Source organism: Loxodonta africana, chromosome 6 (genome assembly GCF_030014295.1).
Source record: "Loxodonta africana isolate mLoxAfr1 chromosome 6, mLoxAfr1.hap2, whole genome shotgun sequence".
Lineage (NCBI taxonomy): Eukaryota > Metazoa > Chordata > Mammalia > Proboscidea > Elephantidae > Loxodonta > Loxodonta africana.
In genome coordinates, this window is record NC_087347.1 from 65,570,792 (window position 1) to 65,594,686 (window position 23,895).

The 23,895-nt window shown below is 39.2% G+C and overlaps 1 long non-coding RNA gene across 1 annotated transcript; it reads left to right on the forward strand.

The window, feature by feature from the left end:
• The first annotated feature begins 1,779 nt into the window (after nucleotides 1-1,779).
• On the forward strand, nucleotides 1,780-21,957 carry LOC111749434 (uncharacterized). The gene is made up of 3 exons (XR_002784573.2): nucleotides 1,780-3,669; nucleotides 16,454-16,543; nucleotides 19,853-21,957. It is a non-coding gene; the product is annotated as an uncharacterized LOC111749434 (long non-coding RNA).
• The last annotated feature ends 1,938 nt before the right edge of the window (nucleotides 21,958-23,895 follow it).

Genomic DNA, 23,895 nt, shown 5'->3' on the forward strand with positions numbered 1-23,895 from the left:
TGGTTTTCTGGTATATTGCTTTACAAAGGAGCCCTGGTGGCACAGTGGTTAGAGCACTTGGCTCCTAACCAAAAGGTTTGCAGTTCAAACCCACTGGCCTCTCCATTACACAAAGATATGGCAGTCTGCTTCAGTAAAGATTTACAGCCTTAGAAACCCTATGGGGCTGTTCTACTCTGTTCTGTAGGCTCTCTGTGAGTCAAATCGACTCAATAGCAAAGGATTTGGTATTTCTGTGGTGCATTACTTTGCTGGAGCCCTGGTGATGCAGTGATTAAGAGCTCAGCTGCTAACTAAGAGGTCAACAGCTTGAATCCACCAGCTGGTGCTTGGAAACCCTATAGGGCAGTTCTACTCTATCCTATAGGGTCTCTACAAGTTGGAACAGACTTGATGGCAGTGAGTTTGTTTTTCGTTTTTTGTATTGCTTCTTTGTGGAAGATATTTATGCAGTTGTAGAAATGTAACACAAATATTAAATATATATTCAGTATAAATATATATTCAATATAAATGCAACATGGGAAAATGAAAGAGGGGGTGTTGTTTTTGTTAGGTACAGTCTAGTCAGTTTGGACTCATAGCGACCCCATATACAACAGAACGAAATACTGCCCTTCATGCGCCATCCTCACAATCGTTGCTATGTTTGATCCCATTGCAACCTCTGTGTCAATCCCCCTTGTTCACGGTCTTCCTTTTTCTTGCTGACCCTCTACTTTACCAAGTGTCTTAGTTATCTAGTGCTGCTGTAACAGAAATACCACAAGTAGATGGCTTTAACAAACAGAAATGTATTCTCTCACAGTCTAAGAGGCTTGAAGTCTGAATTCAGGGCACCAGCTCCAGAGGAAGGCTTTTTCTCTCTGTTAGCTCCTTGTCCTCAATCTTCCCTGTTCTAGGAGTTTCTCAGCACAGAGACCCCAATCCAAAGGACATGCTTTGCTCCTGGCTTTTCTTGCCTGGTAATAATGAAGTCCCTATCCTCTCTGCTCTATTCTCTCTTTTATATCTCAGAAGAGATTGACTCAAGATACAACCTAATCCTGTAGATTGAGTTCAGCCTCATTAACATAACTGCCCCTAATCCTGCCTCATTAACATCATAGATGTTAGGATTTACAACACACTAGGATAATCACATCAGATCACAAAACGGTGGACAAGAACACAATAATGGGAATCATACCCTAGCCAAGTTGACACACCTTTTTGGGGGACACAATTCAATCCATAACACCAAGCATGATGTCCTTCTCCAGGGACTGGTCCCTCCTGATAACTTGTCCAAAGTGCATGAGACAAAGTCTTACCATCCTCGAAAGGGGGTGAAGATAGTGTAAAATTCCACCTTTCAAGGTAGAATCTAATATCAATTGATTACATCTGTTTTAGCCATCAGTACTGCTATAACAAAAATACCACAAGTGGGTGACTTTAACAGATTTTTTTTCTTTTCTCACAGTTCAGAAGGCTAGAAGTCTGACACTGGCTCTAGGGGAAGGCTTTCTCTGTCCACTCTAGGGGAAAATTTTTGTCTCAGTTTCTCTACCATTCTTCTTGGCATTCCTTGGAGATCTCCGTGTGGCAACTATCATTCTCCTGTTTGTGCCTGCTTGCTTCTGTGCCAGGAGTCCTGGTGGTACAGTGGTTAAGCACTTGGCTGCTAACCAAAAGGTCAGTGGTTCGAAGCCATTAGCTGCTCCATGGAAGAAAGATGTGATAGTCTTCTTCCTTAAAGATTACAGCCTTGGAAACCTTATGGGAGCAGTTCTACTCTGTCCTATGTGGTCGATTCAAGTTGGAATCAACTTGACGGCAGTGGGTTTGGCTTTTTTTTTTTTAACTTCTATGCCTAGTCTTCTCCTTTTATATCTCAGAAGTGATTGGTTTAAAACAAACCCTATGCTGATATGGTCATATTAACATAAAGAAAACCCTATTCTCAAATGGGATTACATCCACATGTATAGGGATTAGGGTTTACAACACATAATTTTGGAGGACTCAATTCAATCCATAACAGTGTTTCAAATTTGGAAAACCAAAAATAGGAGTGTAAGTATATAATTGTAAATATCAAGTTAAAAAAACAGAAAAAGTAGCTAAAAGAGTTGAATGTGAATGCCTGTGGAAGTGAGAATTGGAGATCAGTGACCTGCAAAATTTCTCATAGTATTATTTTACTTTAACTGTATGCCTGTATTATTTTGATTAAAAACTCATTTTAAAATAAAAGCAACTGTAATGACAATACACTCTGAAGCATTTGAGAACTGTACTTCAAAAACTAAGTTTCTTTACTTTCCCATTGCGCAAAGTGATATTTTCTCTCTAGTTGTAGAGTCTGGTGTGTACTTTCAGATTTTTCTCTACACATACAAATGTGCAGACAAGGAAAAGAAGCAGCACAGACATAAGCAGTGTTTGAAGGATACGCTGATGATGGACTTGAAGGTTGAACAGAACGAGTTTGGAGTAAGTGATATGGGATATTGTCCACAGAAAACCTTAGACAAAAAATGGAAAATCAAAGATCAACCAATTAGGTATTTTTTGTGATTAGAGAACACAGAAATGCATGCTAAAGATCATTAACCTGAGTCATGTTGTTGACAGATTTAAATTTTAATAATAATTTTAGAGATGACACAATCATGGTTATTTTCATCTTAATGCAGCTGCAATTGTTTTTTCACAAAAGCCAAAGACTAGAGAAAAATTTGGGAGAGAAACTAAAATAATGGAAAGTACTAAGGCATCAGACTAACTTGATTTCAAATCCCTACTCTGCCTCTGGTCTCACATGTATAAAAATGGGGGGAATTATAACTTCCTCACATGGTTATGGAGATAGTTAAATAAAACGACATATGTCAATACAAAATCCACATCACATTGGGCAAGAAGTTGTTGAAGAGTAATAAATATTAGCTCCTTCCAAGGAGCCAGTTAAAGGACTCCAGACCTTAAGTGAGTGTTCTTGACAGGAGGAGTTTAATATCTCTTTCATCATCACAGCGGGAAGAAGAGAGAGAACGAGCACTGATCATCGAGAGATAAAACAATTGCCAGTTAGCAAGAGCAAGTAGATAAAGTGTTCAGGTTAGTGAGGCAGAGTTCCAGGAACATGAAAGGGGGAACTGAAGAAAATATCTTTTACTATATTTGTCATTTATCATTTTATTTCTAATGAGGTTAATTATCTACTAGAATTTAATAGCTGACACCAGAATTTATCTTAGGAGGAGAAGTCTGTTAAGGAAAATATCTTGATTGTTCATCCTTCTTATCTTAGGGAAGCCATGGATGTTAGCAGGCAAGAAGTATAAGGACACATTGAAAATAAGAGGCTTTATTTCTCCCTGTTGAACATAAGGGAAGAGGCCTCTCTCCTCCTCTGTTCTTGAAGAATTTACTTAGATAACTTGTAATCGTAAATTCTTTCTCTCTTCGAAAAGTATGTAAATCAAGGATGTCTCTTCAGTGACCTGGGAACTAGCTCTGCTGAAACCTAATCATCAAGAAAGATCACACCCCTACCTTCCAGGTCCCTGGAAGGAGAATTAGCACAACTTCAGTGATTCTTCCATAAAGATACTAGAAAATTAGTAGTTTTATTTCGAAACCATGAATGTACTGGATTGGATCCACTCAGCTATATGAGAGGTAAGATTTCTTTCAATCATTTCAGTCTCTTTAGGGAGTTGCCTGTGATGCATCACATTCTGGTTTAACATTTATTAAATAATAAAATTTTTCTTTCTTTTATATTTTTGTGGAGAGGTTTTCTGGGTTGGGAATAGATTTTTGTTTTAAATCATATTTCTCCAACAAAAGACATCAGAAAAGGGGAAACTGCACTTCACAAGATGAAGAAAGGAATTTCTTGCATTTTTTTCCCCCCTGATTGACAAAATGATTTTGGTTCTCCTGGGATCCAGATTTCTGGGTTCATAGAATTGGGGTGACCCACCCAGGCCATCTGCCCTTAGGTGTCCTTTGAACCTTGAAGTAACTGGTTCCCTGCAGTCACCTTCAGCTCAAACAATAGCTTAGTAAGCAGTTTAGCGGAGATCATCTGGCATTGGGGTCTTTTGGAAAACTATTTCTGTGCAGGAACTCCAGAGTATTACTAGAGACTGTGTTTTAGGATATATGGCCTGTCCTTGGTGATTCTGTTTCTGTAACTCATGGAACCTGAAACCCTGCTTTTATCTCCTGAGAAATTAACATAACAATGGCCTGTGTAACCTGCTTTCACTGTCCCTTCTTTGGAGTGCCTTCCCTATACGGTTGACACTGCCCAATTTGAATCATAGCTACTCAAAATAAGTATATTCTGTTACATTAATTTTTGGTGTTTCTCTGTGCATTTAAGTTTTGACAGGATAAAGGGGCAAAAAAATAAGTAGAGGTCAGAGAAAAAGAGGGAAGGAGAGAGAGAGGCCGTAAAATAATGACGATGACAATAAAAAAGAGAGAGGCCGTAAAATAATGAAGATGACAATAAAAAAGAGAGAGGCCGTAAAATAATGACGATGACAATAAAAAAAAAAAAAAACTCTAGAAAGAGGTGAGATCAAAATTCTGTGAAACCCTCAGGTGGTGGAGTGGCCTAAGGATGGTGATACATGATACAGCTGTGCTATTTGAAGATACTTGCATTGCTGTGATGCAAATTCATCTCTCCACTGTTGGTCCACTGAGCTTTAGTGAGTAGGTGGACTAAGCTTATGAATGTTCAGTGGGAGTGGAACTCAATTTAAGAGTCTAAGTTCGTAATGGAGTTAATAGAATGTGGAGAAGTTAATCCCTGATCGTGGAAGCAGGAGCATTATAGGCACTAAAACAAAACAAAACAAAAAAATCTGTTGCCATCGAGTGAATTCCAACTCATGGTAGCCCCACGTATTACAGAGTAGAACTGCTCCATACGGTTTTCTTGGCAGTAACGTTTATGGAAGCAGATCGCCACGCCTTTCTTCTGCTGCATTCCTGGGTGGGCTCGAACTGCCAATCTTTAGGTTAGTAGTTGAGTGCAAACCATTTGTGCCACCCAAGGAGATTGTGGATTTGAGGTTAACTTTAAAATTAAGTGCCAGAACACTTGCTTCTAATATATCTAGCTGTTCACTCTGTTTCTCCCAGAAAATGAATAAGTGATCTTTTGATAGGATTTCTTAAATATAGACTAATGGAATGATCTAAAATTTAATGCTGATAAAAAAAAAACTTTTCTTGATTTAAATATAAGATAAAATAAAATTCTTACATCCTAAATGCATCACCAAATATACCAAATCAAATGTTTAGAATTAAAAATTACAAATTTATCTTATTTCAAATAATTTAGTCTAATATCATTCATAAGTAACTGGGATTATCTTATATTTAAAATTACTTTTTGTCCAAAATGAACCAGCTTCATTTGGAATATTATACCATACCCAGTACTTTCTCAGTAAGGATCCAGTGTAAGTACTATTTATTTATAGTTTTCATGTATTTTTAAACATGCTCATGGGATCAGGATCATGAGATCGGCATTCATGGCCCATTTGTATAATAAAAATAAGCAGGGGCTATGGAGCCCTGGTGGCACAGTGGTTAAGTGCTATGGCTGCTAACCAAAAAGTCAGTAGTTTGAATCCACCAGCATTCCTTAGAAACCCTGTGGGGCAGTTCTACTCTGCCCTATAGGGTCTCTATGAGTCAGGATTGACTCTATGGCAATGAGTTTGGTTTGGTATACTTTCCGTTGGAATTGACTCCATGGCAACGGGTTATACAAGAGTCAAAGGAACCCTAGTGGTACGATAGTTAAGCAGGCTGCTGCTAACTGAAAGGTTAGTGGTTGAAACCTGCTAGCAGCTCCAAGGAGAAAACACCAGGGGTTCTGCTCCTGTAACGATTACAGCCTAGAAAACTCTACGGGGCAGTTCTACTCTGTTCTATGGGGTGGCTATGAGTCAGAGATGACTTGATGGTACCTAACAACAATAGAAGAACCAAGTAATAGGCATGAAAGAAATTTGATAGAAAAAGGCTAGTTTTCATCTGATGTTCAAATTAGCTTTCATCTCTGCACTGGGGCTTTTGTTCTCAGGAGCATGTATTTTGAAGGCTCTGGTGCAGAAGGTATTGAATGTGCCCCGTAAGTCTCAAGGAACCTAATGGTTATCAAAGAATTCACTTGCCCAACCTTATTCCTTACTCCTTCTCACACAAGTATTCTCCTACAGCTACTCCTGAGCACAGCACCTCCCGAGTGCACTCTCTCCTGATCACTAGAGGTTTCGCCAGTGTTTTCCCCGGACTTCTGCTCCCTACTCAACTCCTATGGAAAGCTCAGCTCAAGAGCCCCTTCTCCATGAGCCTTCCTGGTTATTCCAGCCCTTTGAATATCTTTAGGCTATATGTGTATGCCATTGATTTGGTGATAAATTTTTATCTTTTCATATGAACATACCTTAGCTCCCCAGGGGCTCTGTTTTCTTATCTAGTGTCCCCCTAACAGAAATACAGCAACTGGGTGGCTTTAAAGAATGGACATTCATTTTCTCACGATTCAGGAAACTAGAAGTCCGAATTCATCATGTGGCTCTAGGGGGAGGCTCTTCCTTGTCTATTTCAGCTCCTTGCAGATGCATTTGTCTCCATTGTCTGTCTTCCTTTTCCCTTTGTGTGTATCTCTGTCTAGTCTGCTCTTTTCTTATAACTCAGGAGTGATCAGGTTTAGGACCCACTGGCTCTGCTATGATCTTATTAATATAACAAAAGAAAACCCCTATTTCCAAACAGGATCATATTTATAGGTACAGGGCTTAGGTTTTCAGCATGTATTTTGGGGGCACATAATTCAATCTGTAACAAAATCTCTAGACTGCTTCAGGAAAGGAGCCACTAAATTCAGTAAAAAATAACCTAAAATATCAGAGTGTCATTGTTTAATGTTCTAGAGACAAATGACAAGGAAGTTGCCTGAGTGTTTCAATTTTTTAGTTATATATTTTAAGCAAATCATATATAATAATATAGCAATTGGTTAATTCTCATTTCTTTGAGCTTTCTTACTAATTTCATGTCACAGTTGTTTGGCTAATTCTGCAGAATTAATTTTTATCATAATCCACAGCTACAAAAGACATTTTGTTTGGGGGGGACAGGACTTAAGCTCCACCAGTTAGTAGAGTGTATTCCCTGCACTTATCAAATACTCAGTGAAGTATCTCTTTTAAAAGATTCCCTATTAGTACTACGTATAGTTTCCTGAGCACAACTTATTTTTGCCCTAGGATCTTTAATCAACGTTGCACTCCTTCATGATCAAGGATAGGTGCATCGATCAAATTATTTTATTGATCTTTCTATAAATGTAAAAAGAATGCTGTCCTGGAGCCACAAAAAAAAAAAAAAGCTGTCCATAAAAACTCTTTGCTCTGCTATTTCCTGGTAATTTTGTGGCTCATATGAAACTGTTCAAGTAATGAGAGTGCCCATGGTGTGCTGGGCTCCCTGTGAGGTGTATCTTTGCTTCTGGTTTCAGTGGTTGAGCATCGTACCTGGGGTAGCACTGCACAGCACTCTAATAGTGCATTACTTGGGAGAAAAATATTCCTGGATCGTCCTATCAGATTAGAACTACAGAAATAATAAAATCATAAAAATTGAACACCAGTGTTTTGTGGAATATGAAATTTCTCGCTCACCAAAGCGCACACATATTTTTAACCAGCAAAGGGCATCCTTTTAGTAGGCTGTTGCTGTACACAGGCATCTTGATTGCAGCAGTGGGATTTATGCAAATAAAAATGGTGACTTTCTTCTTTTTGTGTTCCTATATATCTGAGTCAGAATTGAGTCGACAGCAATGGGCTTTTTAATATATCTCAGTATGTATAGAAGAAAAATGAACAGTAGAGGGTTGTAGAGACAATATTTCTTGCCCTGTCACCCTGGGAGGATATCAAATAACACTATATTGCAGCTATGGCCTGTCCACATCTTGACCAGTTGTTTCCCACTTAGTGTGTATGAAAATCACACTGGAAGTTTATTAAAATGCAGATTCCTGGATCACTTTGCAGTAATTTCCATTACAGTGGATTTGGAGTGAGGCCCAGGCACCTGTATATATATCATGACCCAAATGATGAATTTCTTGGACCAAACTTCAAGAAACGCTGCTTTGGATCTTGGACAACATAGGCCTTATGCTCGCTATTATGGGAAATGGAAATTATGTTGCTGGGTCCTCCCAAATTGTTCAGGACCTGAGCCAATCTAGTCTGTCTGGCTCTGAGGCGGTTAATTGTGTTTAAAGCAGTGTGATGAACTAGGTTAGGAAGGAATTCTAATAAAAGATTCCAGTAAAGAAGGTTCAATGTAACAAAGGCTTACAATTAGCAGTCTGTTCAATACATGAAAATTTGATGCTCAATTTCAAGGCCTATGGTCAAATTTATAATTATCAAAACAGCAAAATGCTTTAGTGCTGCATTTTTGGTGGTGCAGTTATATACATAAGCTTCTCCTTAATTATTCTGCATTTGACAGTGAAGTAAGTCAACCACAAAAGGACAAATATCCTATGATCCCACTTACATGAAGTATCTAGAATAGACAAATGTATAGAAACCAAAGTTTATTAGTGGTTATCAGGGGCGGGAGGGAAGAGGTGAGGAAGAGGTATTGTTTAGAAGCATTGAGTTTCTGTTTCTGGTAATGGGAAACTTGGCAATGGCTACATAGCATAGTGATTAATGTAATTGGTGTCACTGAATAGCACATGAAAAAAATGTTGAAATGTGCTATGTATTTTTTTTACAGCCATAAAAAAACTCTGCATTTGATACAAATTGAGAAAGTATGACTGGGCAGGTTGTTGCAGACATTGAGTCCTGCAATAACTATTAATATGTCTTTCATAGCTCCAATCAGTACATAAGATTGGCTTTTAGAAGCAATTAAGGCACAGTGCTAGAGTGTGGTTTATGTTGCTTTTCACCATGGTGTTCTAACAAAGGCCACTGGCTTTGCAATTAGAGAGTTCCGAGTTTGAATACTGATTCTGTGAACTTTAGCTCTGTGACCTTGGGCAAATCACTTATTCTTAATAAAATCTCTTATGTTGGAGATTTTCAAGGAATCAAAGAAACAGCTTATGGAGATGACCAGGCACAGCAGTTGTTAGTTCTCTCCCCTTTTGCTCTTACTCCCTTCCTTAGTATTTCCTTGATGAGGGTGTCACTATGTAACCAGTCACCCAATCAGGAAGGTTCAGGGTCTTTTTCAAAAATGTACTCCCTTCTTCATATTTCTCCTTCAATTAATCACCAAATCTATCAACTTCACTCCTAAAATCCTCACTAAGTGCCACTTACCCTATCAGGCCTTTTTATACCTATTGCTCCCTTTATCTAACACGTTCTTCCCCTTCTCTCCCTGATAACAACAAATGTGTGTAAAATGAGGCCAACAGGTCCTCCTTATTTGACTTTTACTCCCACGTATATGCACTGAAAGTAAATCTGGTGGAGTAGACGGTTAAGTGCTGGACTGCTAACCAAAAGGTTGGCAGTTTGAAACCACCCAATGAATAGCTCCATAGGAGAAAGACCTGGTGATCTGTTTCTGGAAAGATTACATCCAAGAAAATCCTGCGGGACAGTTCTACTTTGTCACATGGGGTTACTATGAGTAGGAATCGACTCACAGCACCTAACAAAAACATGTGCACTGAAATACTCAACACTTCCTGCCTGAGCAGTTAAATGTATACACATTTTCCCAACTTGGGAGTGGCAATAAAAAAATCAATAAATTCCTGGCTTAACCATCACCAGAATTTTTGGAATTCTTCCACAAAATTTCCTCCCCTCAGGTTCAAGGAGGTTCCTGGGGTATCTCATGTGGTTGATCTCTTAGCATATGCTTCGTGTGGTGCCCCTAATTCTCATACCTACTTCCAGACCTTGGTGCCAATGACCTCCAATGCTCTCAGGGTGGCTGCGTGGTTCACTGGTCAGTGTTCAGACATCCTTTGCTATTCACAGCTTGGCTGTAGCTGCTCTCCTCTTTTTGTTCATTTATTCTTAAGAATTGAGAACTTCTTTCATGTTGTGTTCTAGGTGGCCTCCATGGTGAAGAGGAATTAAATTTCCTCATTGTTCCTGGGGCATTCTCTCAGACTAGGCCATGAAGCAGAGATGTCTTATGCTCTGAGAATATCACAAAGTCTTTAATTATTCAGTGTGTACAGGCTTCCTGGGGGTAAGAAGGTAGCTGAGTGACACATAGTGCTACAGCCCAAACTGATTCCAACCCCACCCCAAACATGTACCCTGTTCACCTTCATTACTCCTTGTGGTTGAGTTCTTTTCTCACCTGGAGCACTGCTATAGGGTTAAAGAATAACCTTTTAACCATAGCTCAGGGCTGAGACCTGAAGATGGTTGCCATTTCCCACGTATCTAATCAATACACCTGCCTCCCTCCTCCCGCATGAGCCTCCTAAGGCTGCCTATGCAAAATAATGCTCACTACCAGCTCAAGGGCTTACTCTCCGGAAAAGACAAATGAATCACCCCTTTTACAGATATTGTAGGCCAAATAAATGAAGCCATTGTTTCAATTCCACTAAAACAAGCTTTCTACGCGTGTAAACAGTTTTAACTATGGAATCAAGTAAAATAAAACATCTATGTTAATTTAGAAATGGGAAGGCAGAAAAAGAAACCGAAAGACATTTCCAGGGAAAAAAATTCTCAAAAAGTAGAACGAATTGCATTATGTTTTAAGAATGAATACCATTTCATAGGAGCCCTGGTGGTGCAGTGGTAAAGAGCTCTGCTGTTAACCAAAAGTTGGCAGTTTGATTCCACCTTGGAAATCTCATGGGGCAGTTCTACTCTGTCCTATAGGGTCTCTGTGAGTTAGAATCCACTTGTCAGCAAAGGGTTTGGTTTGGTTTGGGTTTTATTATGCAAATATAAAGTGATGATCAAAAAACAAGAACAATTTTGCTGCCTTATTCTTGCTCATGCCAATTCCTAGAATCATGTTTGAAGGTTTAAATATCAATTATTGAGAGTGCAATTGTAAAACTAGCAGCATCAACCTTAGAGCTGACAGGAAAAGAGATGCAGTGGGCTTGAGATTTAGGCACAAGTCTGTTCTTTGTGGTCCTGGGAATATGTGCTTAGCAGTGTTAAACAGCCTTAACCATGACTCAGAGGATTTATTCAGACATTTGCAGAACACAAGACAATTTCATGTTATTACAAGAAAGTGTTCTGGGATCGGCCAGAGGCATGATTTTCTGCAACATCGTGACAAGGAGGCTTCATAATACAAGTAACCTATTTGCTTCAGAATCGTCCGAACTCTGTTGCATGGTTTTTTGTTTTTTTTTAATCAATGGTTGAGAGAAAGGAGTCCTGGTGCCACAGTGGTTAAAGCACTCAGATGCTAACCAAAAGGTCAGTGGTTCAAACCCACCAGCTGCTCTGCCGGAGAAAGATATGGCAGTCTGCTTCCATAAAGATTTCAGTCTTGTAAACCCTATGGGGTAGTTCTACTCTGTCCAGTAAGGTCACTATGAGTCGGAATCCACTTGACAGCAATGGATTTTTGGTTTTGGATGGCTGAAAATGCTTATGCCAAATACAGAAATAAGCCGGCTATGAAAGGTAGAATAGATAAATCATGTGATGAGAGCAAGGGAGGGGGAAAAAAAAAATAACCTAGGCTAATCAGATTTTCTGGGAAATAGGGCTCCTTTCCTAAAAATAAAGACCTTAACTGATACTGTGTACTTCACAACACACAGCTGACAATGATGACACACCTAGTAGGTGCCAGGCACTATGCTACACTCTATCCTTACCACAACCTTGTGAAATGAGTACTATTGCTATTTTCATTTCACAGATGAAAAATGTAAACCACAGAGAGGTTAAATAAGTTACTCAAGGTTAAACAGCTAGCATGAGGTGGAAAGCCATGCTTTTAACTGCCACACTATATGCCCAGAGTTACTATGGAATATTGATAATTTCACCTAATCAAATTTTGTCTGTTTCTCATAAACTGGAAAAACAAGGCCTTGTTAAAAGCTTTAAGGTAACCATTCTTCCTCTGGACCCACCAACCAAACCCACTGTATCAAGTCGATTCTAACTCATAGTGACTCTACAGGACAGAGTAAACTGCCCTGTAGAGTTCCTGGAGCGCTTGGTGGGCTTGCTGCCCTGTAGAGTTTCTAAGGAGCTCTTGGTGGGTTTGAACTGCTGACCTTTTGGTTAGCAGCCATAGCTCTGAACCACTATACCATCAGGGTTTCCTCTTCCTCTTTACTGGATATAAAACTAAAGACCTAATTAATCTAGTTAAGTGAATTACACTGGAAAAAATATACCATCAGAATAAAGGAATTAGAGGAAGGGGAGGTGCTATCTTGATGAAAAGCAGGGTGCGGAAAGGATAAAAATGTTCTTAAGGAGTAAAACAAAAAAAAAATGTTGTCCTGTTAAAAACACAAAGAGATTGAAAAGGTATTGATGGCCCAAGGAAATAGTGTGAATGAAAGGCCTGGTTAACATCGTTTTTATTTTAAACTCATAAAATTCTTCATACATTTTACATCTACAATTTCAAAGAAATAGCAAAATACTACATGTAGAAATAAATTTCATACAAAACGTTCGCTCCAATGTAATTCCTTGAATTCACATTTCAATATGAATTAATGCTTTTATAATTAAAAAAAAAAAACTCCTTCCCTTCTCCCACAAGAAATTATGCCAAGGATTGGCAGCCAGCTGACTGGCTGGGCAGAGGATCTAGAACGTAGGTAAGTTTAATGACACAGCCTGGTTGATGAGCACATACCTCCCTGGAAGAGGAAGAGAGAATGAGTTCTTAAGCTGGGCTGGCTGAGAGCAGTCAAAAACAACTCATAAAACAATTTCAGAGGCAGCAGAAATAACATGCCTAGCTAGCACCTTTGGTGCTGGGCTGTGTGTGTGTGCCAGGGGGAGGGGAGTGGGGGTTGACGGGGTTCAAATTTACAGGGAGAAGGAACAAAACTGAAAGCCTCAAGTTCCTGTCAAAGCAGCAGAAAAATGCCCCCAAATATGCTTTGTCAACAGGATTTATTAGGTGCAAAAAAAAAAATGCACCAGGTTAGACATAGAATATAGAAAAATGACAACCTAGTTTCCAAGGAACTTAGTTGTATAGTCTACTATGGACTCAAACATACCAATGATTATTATGAAGATGGTGCAGATCTAGGCAACGTTCCCTTTCTTCTATACAAAAGGTGACCATGAGCTGGAGCCAACTCCACAATAACAATGAGACAAAAATAAGATTTTTTGTTAGTCTCTAGCTCAGGAAGGGCTGCCGGGTTCACAGGGAATGGAAACAGGGAAGTGTGGTTTCATGGTGTGGAGGAGAAAGTTGACTCTCTACCAGCTTTTGCCAGCTCTGGGGTCTGTGGCAAAAGAAGCAGTCTGAGAACAGTGACAGCATCCAGGCTCGAGGCGGAAGCGGCCAGGCAGGGGAGTAGCAACAGCAGCCACAGCCGAAGGGTTCTCAGGGCTGTGCTGGGCAGTCAGTCAGAAGATCAAAGTAGTCACGTTGTCAGAGATGGAACATAAAAAGCCAAAACCAAACCCATTGCCCATCAAGTCGACTCATAGTGACCCTATAGGACAGAGTAGAACTGCTCCAGAGGGTTTCCAAGGAGCGCCTGGTAGATTCAAACTGCTGACCTTTTGGTTAGCAGCCGCAGCACTTACACACTACACCACCAGGGCTTCCAGAAGGAACAAGGCAGTGAGGAAATTCACAAGCAATCGCCTCTCCTTTATTTAAACTAAAAAAACAAACGAACATCAAAATCCGTTGCCGTAGATTCTATTCCAACTCACAGGGACTCTATAGGACAGAGTAGAACTGCCCCATAGAGTTTCCAAGGAGAGGCAGATGGATTCAAATTGCTGACCTTTTGGTTAGCGGCAGAGCTCTCAACCACTACACCAACAGAGCTCCTTATTTGAACTACAGGGTGAAATTTGGGGGGCCAAGGCAGAGAATATCAGTTAATATACACCCTGACAGGCCTTCAAGGATGATGGCCTGGGAAAATAATACCTGTTACATATGAGTATAGAGAAATCTTTAACAGCAAATTACAACAACTACTACTACTAATATTTATTGAGCTTCTAGAAGTCCCTGGGTGGTGCAAATGGTTAACACTGCTTGGTTACTAACCAAAAGGTCAGAGGCAGCCACAAGAAAAGCCAATCTATCTACTCCTGAAAAACCTGACATTGAAAAACATAATTGAGCTATTACCAAATAAGACAGTATGCTGGGCCCTGGTGTGTACCGCATATGCTTCAGGAGCTCAGGTGGGGAAGATATACAATCAAATATACACACAATTGAGAAAATACCCTGATTATAGAACGACAAAGAATGAAGTGATTTCTATTAAGGGAAGGAGCCTGCTTACTGAGAACTTATAACAAAGGAAATCAGCCTGGAGTGGGTTGGTGGGGTAGAAAAGAGCTCCCGTTTAAAAATCTTTTCTAGTGATAGAACAATACGTAAAAGCAACAGGATGTAATGGCAACTGAACTTTTAACATTGAATGTTATCTAAGAAATCCATCCAGTAACGTAGATTAAAAAAAAAATGTGCTTTGGACAGATCCTATCAGATAGCATTGCTGAGTAGACCAGACTCCAACAAGCAATATCTGGTGAGTTTTATCATTGTAGTTTTCATTTAGTGCATGTTGTTATGAAACCAAGGTTACATAAACTCACAAACCCAGTGCCGTCGAGTCGACTCCAACTCATAGCGACCCTATAGGACAGAGTAGAACTGCCCCATAGAGTTTCCAAGAAGCACCTGGTGGATTCGAACTGCCGACCCTTTGGTTAGCAGCCATAGCACTTAACCACTATGCCACAAGGTTACATAGTTATTTCCAGTTGTAACACACAGCTGTGGCATGAGGTCTTTGTTATTTATCAGCTCTCTCACAAATCTCCAAGGAAGAAAGTTAATGTTCTTAAATTCTTGCTCACGAGTGAAATTTTACAAACCACAGAACACCAGAGCTCGGATAGGATGGCTATATATTAATGAAAGGAGTAAAATTGATTTTTTTAAAAAAAGTCCATATTTGACATATTTTAAACGTAATATCTAACATATTTAATCTTTGGGACAAATTACATTTTGATAACCCTTAAACTTAAGTGCTTATTATCAAATACTGCTATGTAAAAGTCAAGGAACTGTGACCATATTTTCTCATAATAATAATGATGATGACGACAACACATTCAATAACACTGACGAAAAGAGAACTTCTGATGAAAACAGACAGTGAACTTCTACTTGGAAACAAAAATCTGTGTAATAGTTTTGTATTTTAAACTATTGCGATAATAATAGACGGGAAATCTTCCGAGCTAACTTATTTTAAGTTAAAATACTTTTCTAATTACCCTCATCTTTATCCTTTAACTTTACAAGCATAACCAAGCCCAATCAAAGCGACTGCCCTTGAGTCGATTCTGACTCTGGCAACTTGATAGGGTTTTGGAGGCTGTAAATCTCTACAGAAGCAGCCTGCCTCATCTTTTTTTAACCACTGCGCCCACCAGGGCTTTTTCTTATTGCTTATGTGCCTTACTCTGATAAGAACGTTGAGGACTTTATTCCAGATGCCCATGGATGTTTTTCAGTACATTTTCAAGTTCTTAAAATATTTCTTATACAAACTATCAATACGAAATCTTGATCTTCTTGTATGTGACTAACCTTACAAAGGCAAGAAAGTCAACATCTTGAGAACCTGAACCGAGAGGTCTCCTAAAAAAACTGGTATTTATTGGTAAACATGAAGAAGCTAAGTGCTGGTGTGAATGTTCAGCTCATATTGGCAGCACATCAGGAAGCACCCACACGTATGCTGGGATATTAGGTGCTCTCCCTCTCAGAGTTGATGTGGCTTGGGGACACCTCTGAGTTGCCGATGTGGTTTGGGGACACCTCTCAGAGTTGCCGATGTGGCTTGGGGACACCTCATTAATCACCTTCTCAGGTGTAGCTCTAGCATCAGCAGTTAGAAAGGCAAATTCTGGGACTCACCTACTGAATCAGAATCTCAGAGGTGGGGCTCAGGAATCTGGTTTAATTGGCTCTTCCGGTGATTCTTAGTCTCATTCAAGGGTGAGAACCTCTGTTCTAAATGACCCCTGGGTGCTGGGTTATAGGACTTTGCCATGGACAAATGTGGGAAGGAGATTGTTTCCCAATAATCAGAATTTGCATTTTAGGAAGATTTCACTCCCCCCTCCACCCCACCAGGGCATTCCCTTCCCATTCAAGTTGAAAATAACACTGATCTCTGTTCTCCCAGAGGGTATTCCTATGGCAATCAGGCAATCAGAGTCCTCCCTGGGCCTGGTCTCTCAAGCAAAATCCACATTTACCCAACAACTTGCTTCAGGTAGGTGTCAGGAAAAAAGCAATTTTTATAAAATGAGCTTAGTGTATAGCCACTGAGATAGCTCAATGTGTCGCCACTGATTCCAGCAGTGTCAGCAATAAAAAGAAAGTATTTCTGGAGATGACTATATTTTAAGTCAGACAATCTCTAATGATGGAATTCTAGGCACTGTTAAAAACAGGTGGAGAAAACAAAGGTTTTATGAGGGGCTGGAGTCTGGGGCATGACGTAGGCTGTGCTGGTCCTGGTCTTCCACCTGGATTCTTCTGTATTTAACAAGAAATGATTGAACAAAGAACTCGTCTGCAAGTTGGAGTCTAATCACCTCGACTGACGTATCACCTTGATTAGATTTATTATATGATAACTCCAGACCTGTGTGAGCCCAGTAGCTAGTAACACTTCAGTGACTGTAGGAGTCTAAGAACTCACTTAAATTTGAGTATACACTTGGAGATGGGGTGATTTCGGAGGTCCTATATGCACCAGTGGAGTCCCTGGGTGATGCAAACAGCTGTTTACTGATGCTCAAGCCCACTTGGAGGCACCTCAGAACAAAGTCCTGGCTATCTAGCTCCAAAACACTAGCCACTGAAAACCTCATGGAGCCAAAAACTGAGTCACTGAAAACCCTACGGAGCACAGTTGTCCTCTGACACACGTGAGGTCACCAGGAGTTGGAATCGATTTGATGACATTTAGTTATGTTTTATGTACTGCTACATTACAGCACGTTGAAAAATCTTGGATTGCAGACCCCTTCCACCTCTGGCAAATCTGGAAATCCAGGTCTCCAAATAAAATAACCTGGAGATGGTGGCCTCAGGAAAAACCCAAAACCCGTTGCCATCTTGTTGTTTCCAACTCGTAGTGACCATATAGGCACCGTAGAACTACCCCATAGAATTTCCAAGGCTGTAAATCTTTATGGAAGCAGATTGCCCCATCTTTCTTCCACAAAACAGCTGGTGGGTTTGAACCACTGACCTTTCAGTTAACAGCCAAGTATTCAACCATTGTGCCACCAGGGAGATGGTGACAGGGGGACATAGATGGTTTTACAAAAGCTTTCTAGGCAAGTTTGATATACATGCTCAACTTCCTCAACTCATAATCACTGATCTATTATTGTTCATGAATTTTTTCATTCATAATTCAATGACCGTACTATTACTTGATATATCATAAAAGCACATTTTCTTTTATATAAGTGAAATGTTATTTTATATCTCAATTAGATGTCTGCACCATTTACCATATACAAGTTCTGAATCAAAAGATAAGTCCAAACATGCAACATCAATAGCTTTTTTAATTTTTAAAATCTCTTAAACTTTGTAGGCAACTCTTTTAACCTTGCACCATTTAAAACGGAAACAGATTGAAGAGACCTACATTTATTAAACACTTCTTTATCAATATTTACTTAACACCAACAATGCACTAAATACTATAGCAAATAGCCTTTGTCCAACCACCCAGACAATGCTGCTGGGGTTTGGGCAATTATTTATTTTGCTTAAAATTTACATCAAAGCTTGAAAATCTGACCCTGTACTTCACCAGGAGCCCCGGTGGTCTACACGTAATCCTTTCATGACCCTTCTTAAGGAAATTGCACAGTGTAAAAACCTACAATATGCAATATACCCCACAATCCTCAAGTACTTGAAAACCTCAACCTTCCAGACCAAATTACGACTGCCTTTCTTTCCTTCTCCATAGTGTGTAAAATACTGTTATCTCATTTGTTTATGAGCACACTCTTACTACAATCATTATAAAATCTTAAATTATGAAATGATGTAGTTTCTAACATATAAAATAGTTTGAAACGATCACTAAACAACCTTTCTATAATGATTTTAGAACTTCTTCCTGTGCTCACTTTTGTTTTTTTTTTGGTGTAAATATCCTCATACTAAATTAACTGATTATCTTAATCTTTCCATAATTATTCTACTCTTTTTTTAGTTCAGTTCATAAGGAAGGTAGTTAATACATGTGACAGGCTTAAGGGAATCTGCATCTCAACACACTACAGGAACAGCAGCACGACTGGGGTAGAGCAGGCCCTGAAAGGACAGAAACAGCAGTCTGATGGCACCACACAGCAAGTATATGATCAGGGTCAATCAGTTATTTTGCTCCCCTGCACTTCTGACTATACAACTGTAAACTGAAGACTATCTTTGCATCCTGTCTTTTTGGGGGTATTATGGTAAGAACTGAGATTACCTGTAAAGCATTGTGAAATCCTCACAGAAAAGGTACTGAATTTTTTAAAATAATGTTCCATTTGTTTTTATTATTCATTAGAGCAAATTTCACTTATTACTAACCTGCACTACTTATAACCTTTCTATCATTCTGGTTAAAATTCTAAATGAGTTCACCTTTCTAGTATCTGTTTCAAGAACAGGTCCAGAGAGCTTGCTGAACCGCTTTCATTTGGTGACACACTGACATCTAGTGGAGATTTATGGTGTGCTGTGGGATACCACGTACCCAAGAATAGCTCCAGAGTCTGGAGTTGGCAGAGAGAAGCAAAAGCACCTTTTGGTCTTTATGCAAAGCATACAAAATATATAAACGTATTAAAAGCAGGAAGATAGACTTCCTGTATATTTAAGTTTTGCTTGTTCAAACACTGGGAAATTCACAAGACATAATCAAAAGTTATGGGATGGCGGTGGTAGGAACGGCAAAGTTAGCTGTTATAAAAAGTTCCCAAAACCCTCCTTCAAATTCAGAATTAAAAAGTGCAAATATGTAACTGTGGATTGAGCTGCTCTTTTCCTTTTACGGTGGATGGGGACAGGGAAGGGGAGAGGAAGTGTGGAGAGAAAAGCGGAAGAAAACAAGTCTTCCAGGTTTCCCACTAAATTTCTGGACTTCTTTGAGGTTAGAATTTTATTAATTCTAGAGGGACATTTCCCTTGCAAATGTATGTGTAAACTTTTTGGCATGTCACTAAGCATCTATCTAAATCTGCTTATTTAATACATTGTATTTACTTTTGAAAGAAACATACAAAATGTTCTTACTACCCTGAGCTTTCCCAAATGCCTAGCTGGGTCTCTAGAAGCGTGGCTTCTGTGTTTCCTCTGGTGCTCCCTCCAAAGGCTACAAGAAATAAATGTAGATGGTCCCAGGAGGAAATCAATTTAACACCTGCACATTTTATTTATTACACAATTATTTAAATCAGGTAGGGTTGACAAATATTCTTTGGAAGACTGTCACAATCACATTATATCTACTACAGTACAAATGAAATTTAAAACTGTTTCCCTCCTCCCCCCTTAGGGAGACCAGGAAAGGCTCGGAGTGCAGATGATTACTGGATCTACCCCAGCCTACTTCCTTTTCTACCAAGCTTCAACCACTGAATGGTACTTCTTTACACCCTTGTTTAATAGCTTCATTATTCCAGTGAAAAGGCAAGGTTAAAGAGGAGGAATTCTGGAAGCTAGAAGAAAGTTTTTTTTTATATATATATACTGCCGTGTGCTTAGCGTCTGGTTCTGGCAGACCCTTCCATCACACTTCTTCTGGAAAAAAAGAAAACAAAGAAGAAAATTGAAAACATCTTACTGTTTGTTGGTCTGCAGGCAACATGGCAGGCACTAAAAGAAACCCTCAAAGACCAGGAAATGTATAATTTCTCTTGAGAAGAATGTGCATGCTTTCTTCCCGCCACACCCAGAGTGCTTTTAAATCCTTTAACTCCTTCACTCTTTCATTTATGTCCGGGAGTCAGAAGAATCCTCTAGAAATGATTTGGCCAGACGAGCTCTCAAATGTAAAATCCTAGAAGAATCTTAAGGCAGCCACATTGCCTAATCATAACCAAACAGCCTTAACTACATGTGTATCCACGGTTGGTGTTAAACTTAAAAGAAGGAATATACTCACTCATGTCCTTCTCTGCAATTACCAGTAAACTTCAATCTTCAGAGCCCAGAGACAAAAACAAACAAAAAAAGATGCAACACAACCTATTAGCACAAGCAAAAACAATGTACTAATAGTGAAGCTTCACGCTACACAGAAACGTTTAACTATTCACACAACTTCAATTGTATATTTTACTACTTAAAAAAAATCCTTCCAGATACTTCAAGCTGCCCATTGTTCTACCACTGAATTTTTTTTTCTTCACTACAACATTTATGCAGGTTGTTCATTGTTTTAAATTTGATTATATAATTGAGGAAATGCAGGCCCACAGAAGTAAAAAAAAAAAAAAAAAATTCCTAGTTACAGAGTAAGATAGTAAATGGAAGAGATTTGAAAGCTTAGTTCCTTTATTATAGGCTGCTGATTAAATTAATTAAACTATTTTGGCTCTAGTGTTCAGTATCCCAAAGACTCAGAAATATCAATTATTACTGGAATGTCTTACAGAGCAACTATTGCGATAAATCAATGACCCTTAATTGCTTTAAGTGATAACACAATAAAAATTTAAAAGTTGTGCTCTCCATATTCATTTCTTTCAAAAGAAAGTGTCAATGTACAACTGCAACTCTTGGTGGTTTTCATGTAATATACATTGCAATATATATGGATACCACATTCCGTTTCGGAGATGGTGATTTTTAAAGATTCTTGGACAGGACTTTGACTTCGGAGCTAAGGCTACTATCCCCACTATGCAGAATAAGCAGATTCCAGTGATTTTCAGAGAAGCCAAGAGTCGTTTTAGGGTGAGTATGTGTGTCCTTCCAAATTCTTCTTCCAGTTCCATTCTCCCAGGGTATGCTGCTATGTAGTAGACAAGAACTGAATCTTCCAGACAAGCTCAAGGTTGTAGATGCTATAGAAGAGGCAACTATTAACAGTTCAGTCCATGAATATACTATAGGAAATGAATCTAGAGATTTGGTCAGAGTACCTGCGAACAATATATTTAATCTCAGAAAAAGAATTTACAGGAACATATACAGGATCCATACTTGTAGATAATATGCACACCACCAGAATCCACCACCCTTTTGCAGTCTTGGTCTCCCTGGAGGTATAGAGAAAATAAAAACAAGTACGGCTTACAAAATCTGAGGAAACTTTATTGATCTTTTTATCCTCCCAACACTACGAGAGTTGGCAATGTAATATTTTCAACCCAAGCTCAAAGGAGTAAACCTTCTTCCAAAGTTTAAATGGGCTGGATGTTTTTTCCACATTATAGTACACTGTCCTAAATCAACCACTGCCGTAATAATCCACAGCCTAGAGTGCAGAATGGGGGTGCTTTGGCTGTTTCTCTTCCGAGATCCCCACAGGAGTGTTCTTCTTCTGGGCTCTTGGCATCTTATATTTAACACTGTTTTCTCCAAATCACAAACTCAGTTACATAAATCCTACATTGAAAATACATGAAGAAAAAAATATATTTCAGATAATCACTAAGAAGTTTCCACCATGTTGCAAGTCAAAGGTAATACAAAACAATTTCTAATTTTAGGTAACAGGATATAAGACTTTAGAGGTGCTATACATCACAATCTTCCAACCAGGACTTTAAGAAAATGCCATCTTAGCTAGGTGCCTGAGGTGTCTACCAGGGGAATAAAATTAAATTGAGGTGGGATGACCAGCATAAGATTTAAAGTCCTCTGATCCTTTGAACTCACTTCAACTCCATTTGAAAAGCCTCTCTTTAGAGCTAACCAATATTTGTCTATCAGTTAATTTAGTGAAACACATCACTATAATGAAAATAAAAACAAGTGGTACCATATGCCACACTGATATACAGTGCTTATCCACTGATTATGCACTTGCCTACGCCAGTAGTGTCATTTTATTGAAGGCGCTTACAGCTTACATATAGTTAATATGCAAGCTAAAACACTTGCAAATACTCAAATCCAGTATGTGTGCAAAAAAAAATGTTCAAAGTTGCCCACTCATCACTGAATTATTTGGGACTGAACAGAAGGCTCAATTTTAGCACTGCCAAATGCTCTTAGACACAGAAGCAATGCACCATCTGTCTTGAAACACCAAGTGTATCAATTCACATTTAAAATAGTGGTGTGCCTAGCAAAGCAACTTAAGGAATCCATTTTCTGATGCTTAAAACTTATTAACATGGCCAGCAACAAGGTTATATGCATCAATACTTTGAACTGCTACTGGCAAAATTAATTATAAAGAAGTCAGAGCATCAAAGAGTTGCAGCCATATGAGTAGAAAGCCTTGAAAAAGAGTCAGTAGATTGAGTTGTTCTTGTTATTTCTCTGAGGAAGTATTTTAAGTGATAGATAGAACTCCTGCCATTGGCAAGAACGACTCTGGTATTTCACTACCAAGCAAATGCATCTGAAGCTGCTACTGAAATAGATGCCGCTTCACCACGGGAGCACACTAATGTAATGACAGAAAGCTAGGCTTCCAAGGAGTTTGGCCTTTATTCCCTCAACAGTGGACAACCACTGAAGTCTTTTGTGCGATGAGTGTCACGATAAAGAGCTTACTCTGGAAAGATTAATGAGACAGTGTGAAGAATGGAGTCTCTGTATAAACAAGAGAATAATTTTTTAAAAGCTCTTGTAGATAAGGGATAGCCAAAGCCCTGAATAAGACACTAGGGCTGCACAGGAGGGAACAGGATCAAAAGAAAACAAACATCAGCCCGTGGGTACGTGAAATATTCTAAAGAGCACTGCCATGATTAATTTAACTTACAAAAGAAGAGTCATACCCTAAGTATTTGTTACCTCTTGACTCTCTGCAGTTAAGACATGAATCCTGGTCATAAGATGTGACTGTCCCGTGGATTCTCCCGAAGCTAAACCTGTTCTTCAAATTTCCTACTTCCTGAGCATGGAGCAGGCCAGAAAGAGAGAAGGGCTGGAACTGGGAGTGTCTTACCATGGGACCAGGGATGGAATTCAGGGTAATAGGAGGTTGTGTGTCACTATGGAGCCTTGGTGGCGCAGTGGTTAAAGAGTTCAGCTGCTAACCAAAAGGTCAGCAGATTAAATCTACCAGTCGCTCCTTGATTTGGAATCAACTCGAAGGCAACGTGTTCGGTTTGGTTTTTGTGTGTCACCCTATGTTCTGACCACCAACATCCACAACGTAGGTCGAAGATAAAGACTAATTTTCTAGAATCACCTAAATGGACAAAAAAAGATATCTGATATGCCATTTTCCTCTAGCCAACTCAGAGAAGTTATCTACCCCCACCATCTAGTAAGTTGTTCCAAAGCTCTCTGCCTTGACCTTAAACATCTGTCTCTCTTCCTGACTAGATTGTGACTTCTTAGGAAAACATAGCATATATACCCTTTGTTTCCAGCATTTTAAGCAGTATTGGCCTTCAGCAAATACTGGAATTC